The sequence below is a fragment of the Rhinopithecus bieti genome, unplaced genomic scaffold (assembly GCF_001698545.2).
Source record: "Rhinopithecus bieti isolate Rb0 unplaced genomic scaffold, ASM169854v2 scaffold_67094, whole genome shotgun sequence".
NCBI lineage: Eukaryota > Metazoa > Chordata > Mammalia > Primates > Cercopithecidae > Rhinopithecus > Rhinopithecus bieti.
In genome coordinates this window covers 72,289-76,369 of record NW_016825225.1, presented here as the reverse complement: position 1 = coordinate 76,369, position 4,081 = coordinate 72,289, and positions in this window count along the sequence as shown.

The following is a 4,081-nucleotide window of genomic DNA, read 5'->3' as shown; positions in this document are numbered from 1 at the left end:
TTTTGTATCCCAGTACAACTTTGAAAAACAGCAATGATAGCATGACCTGTCCCTGACACGAATGCTTCCCACATTTTATAATTAAGTATATTTGCTATCGATTTAATGAAACAAAATTTCCTTCTACTCTTAATTTTCTAGTTATTTTTATCGTGGATGATTACTAATTTTTTCAAAGCATTTTCTGTATCTGTTAATATGATCATATGTTTTGCCTCTATAATCTTGTTAATATAGGGAATCACACTGAAGGTATATTTTAATGTCAAATTGTATTTTCATTCTTTGGCTATATCCTGTTTTTCCATTTAGTACACTACCCTAATGAATTGGCTATTAATTTATTTAGGATATTTGTTGCTATGTGAATAACTTTGGTTTAAGTGTTCTTTTCATGGTGAGGTCCTCTTCTGATATTTGGAACAAAGAACACTAGTCTCAGAAAATGAGTTCCGCAATTGCCCATCTTTTGTTTGGTTTTAAGAGTTTGCTTAGGATGGCAATGAGTTCTCTCTAATTATTTGGTAAAACTGGCCTCTGAAATTTTCTTGTCCTGGATCATTTGTGGGTGGTTTGAACTGATAACACAGTTTTAGTTTGTAATGTTTGATTAAAGTTTTCTATTTCTTTATGGACCAATTTGATCTTTTTTATTTATTTATTTTTTATTTTTTATTTTTTATTTTTCCCGAGACAGAGTCTCGCTCTGTCACCCAGGCTGGAGTGCAGTGGCACAATCTCAGCTCACTGCAACCTCTGCCTCCCAGGTTCAAGCAATTCTCCTGCCTCAGCCTCCTGAGTAGCTAGGATTTCAGGCATGCGCCACCACACCCAGCTAAGTTTTGTATTTTTAGTAGAGACATGGTTTCACCATATTGTCCAGACTGGTCTCAAACTCCTGACCTCGTGATCCACCTGCCTCGGCCTCCCAAAGTGCTGGGATTACAGGTGTGAGCCACCGTGCCGGGCCATTTTTTTTTTTATATATAAAATATAGTTCATTTCACTTAGGATTTCAAATTTAATGCCATGATATTTATAATGAAATATCTTTATTATAGAAAGTGTCAAACATGTAAAACAGTATAGTATAATATACCCAATATACTTGATATTCAGCATCAAAAATCTTCAATCCATTACTAATCTGTTTCCAACTATACTTCTACCTACCCCACATCTCAAATGCTGGAATAATGTAAACCAACTCAGTAACCTTGGATAGAAACCTGGATCCACACTCATGGGGAGGGGGGAGGGGGGAGGGATTGCATTGGGAGTTATACCTGATATAAATGATGAATTGATGGGTGCTGACGAGTTGATGGGTGCAGCACACCAACATGGCACAAGTATACATATGTAACAAACCTGCACGCTATGCACATGTACCCTAGAACTTAAAGTAAAATAAAAAAAAAAAAAAAAAAAAGAAACCTGGATCCAATATGCCAATTCATGGTACAGTGGAGCTGACCTGGCTCTGAGACAGCCTATGGCTCAGAGAAAAGGGTCTGGCTTCAATAGACCAGCCTCCCTAGACCCCTACCTCCTACTCTCTCTTCCAGGGCCCTGAGGTACTGCACGCCTTTGTTCTCTTCTAGACACATGCTCCTATGATACTGCTAGCTACCACTGCCTTCCAGACACCCTTGGGTCTTTCTCGAAATATCTTCTCTGTGAGGCCTTCTGTGAATAACTTTTCTTTTTCTTCATAGAATTTGTGTCTTTATTATTTATTTTTGTAATTTCACTTTCATTTTAGATTCAGGGGGTACATGTGCAACTTTGTTACATGGGTATATTGTGTGATGCTGAGATTTGTGATATTATTGATCCCATCACTCAAGTAGTGAGCATAGTACCCAATAGTTAATTTTTCAACTCTTGCTTCCCTGTCTTCCTCCACCCTCTAGTATTCTCATGTGTCTTTCATTGCCATCTGTATGTTCATGAGTACCATCAGAAACGAAGTACTCTAAAATTCATGTGGAACCAAAGAAGAGCCCGAATGGCCAAGGCAATCCTAAGAAGAAAGAACAAAGCCAGAGGCATCAAATTACCTAACTCCAGACTATACTACAAGGTAACCAAAACAGTAGGATACTGGTAGATAAGGAGACACATAGATTAATTGAACAGAATAAAGAGCCCAGAAATAAAACTGCCCACCTACAGACATCTGATCTTTGACAAAGTCAGCAAAATAAGCAATGGAAAAGGAATCTCTATTCCATGAATGGTGTGCGGATAGCAGGCTAACTATATGCAGAAAAATGAAACTGGATCCTGACCTTTCATCATATACAAAAATTAATTCAAGATGGATTAAAGATTTAAATGTAAGGCTTCAAACTATAAGAATCCTAGAAGAAAACCTAGGAAACACCATTCTGGATATCACCCTCGGGAAATAATTTATGACTATGTTCTCAAAAGCTATTGCAACTAAAACAAAAATTGACAAGTGAACCTAATTAAACTCAAAAGCTTCTGCTCAGCAAAAGAAACTATCCACAGAGTAAACAGACAACCTGCAGAATAGAAGAAAATATTCACAAACTACGCATCTGACAAAGGTCTAATATCCAGAATCTATAAGGTGCTTAAACAATTGCACAAACAAAACAAATAACCAACTTCACGCCGTGATACCCTTTCTAAAACTGCAATCCTTCCTCTTAACTCATCCCAAACACTTATTCAGTTCTCTAGATTCAATTTGTTTCCATAATATTTATCAACACGTTGACCAAAATTAAGACTGGTTAGGCAAAAATAATTGGATAAATGTTTATTGGAAGCTAAATGTGAGGACTGACCTGGGAGGAGAAAACAACAAAGTTCAGAGTGTTCTGGAGTGTCTTACAAGTTGGAAGGGTTTTATGGGAGTTTAGAAGAAGAGAGGAAAACTTTTTATATGGCAGTTGTCGTTTTTTATTAGGGAATACAATACGGAGATTAGAATCATTGTATCAAATTGCAACATACAGGCTAAAATGTCCATGTACAAGACAATCAGTAAAACTTCATGATTTAAAAATAAATCAGCCAACTTTTCAATGTTGGTACATTACATATTAATCCATATGTAAACAATTTGTGGAACACAGGATAAGACACTTTACTGAGGGACAGGATGTCACCAGAAGTCACAAGACCTCCCCCAGGTGAGTTAATTTGGAAGCCTGCCAAAGGTGATTTGTAAGTTAACCATTAAATCTACTGCACCTTTAAGTTTGTTTCATGATTCATTGTGTGCCTACCCCTTACCTCACTAGAATATAAGTTCCGCCTAGGGAGGAAATGTGTTCAATGTTGTATCCTCAGAGCCCAGGGCAGTGCCTGGCACACAGTACATGCTCGGTATTCATTTATGGAATGAATAAAGAACTGCCAGTTCTACGGTCCTAGTATTTGGAGCTTCTCTGTACTAAGTCTCATGGAATTTTCAATCTTTCCAATGACCCAACAGCCGAAGTTTGAATGCTCCCACTATCTTCTAATTGTTGGCTCCTGGACCAGGTAAGCATCTGAATTTTAAGGGGACTCCAAAGACCTGCTTTCCCAGCTTCTGGTTTGTGCTCCTGGCATCGTGGGTAAGTCAGCATGGCAGGGCTCCAACCACCCAGGGCTATCTGAACACTCTCTCCTGTCAGGAGGCAGCTGTGACCTTACCCTGATGCCCTGTTTCTTTTTCCATCTTGTTTGGATCTGCAAGTTAACACTGTAGTCCCTGCAAGGTGGAATCTAACAGCCTAATTGTACCTGTCGGGATTTGGGGTTTCCTTCTCCTGAGGCCCATCTGTAAGCCCCCATCACCTTTGCTGCGGTGCCCACAATTGCCTGCAGTCTCCTGTATCTGACTTCAGTCTTCCCCCTGGGGCTTGGAATTGCAGCTCTCCAATACAACTACTCAAGACTCAGTGTTGAGGTTTATGAGCAGTTAATCTTTTATTTAAAATTCTCTACTTAGAAATCCCCTTCCAAAGTACTGTGGTTCAGTTGGAACTGGCAGAAGATGAGGTAGCCATTTGGTGAGTTTCCTAGGAGTTGGTAAATAAAAAAGAATGTTGTGTGA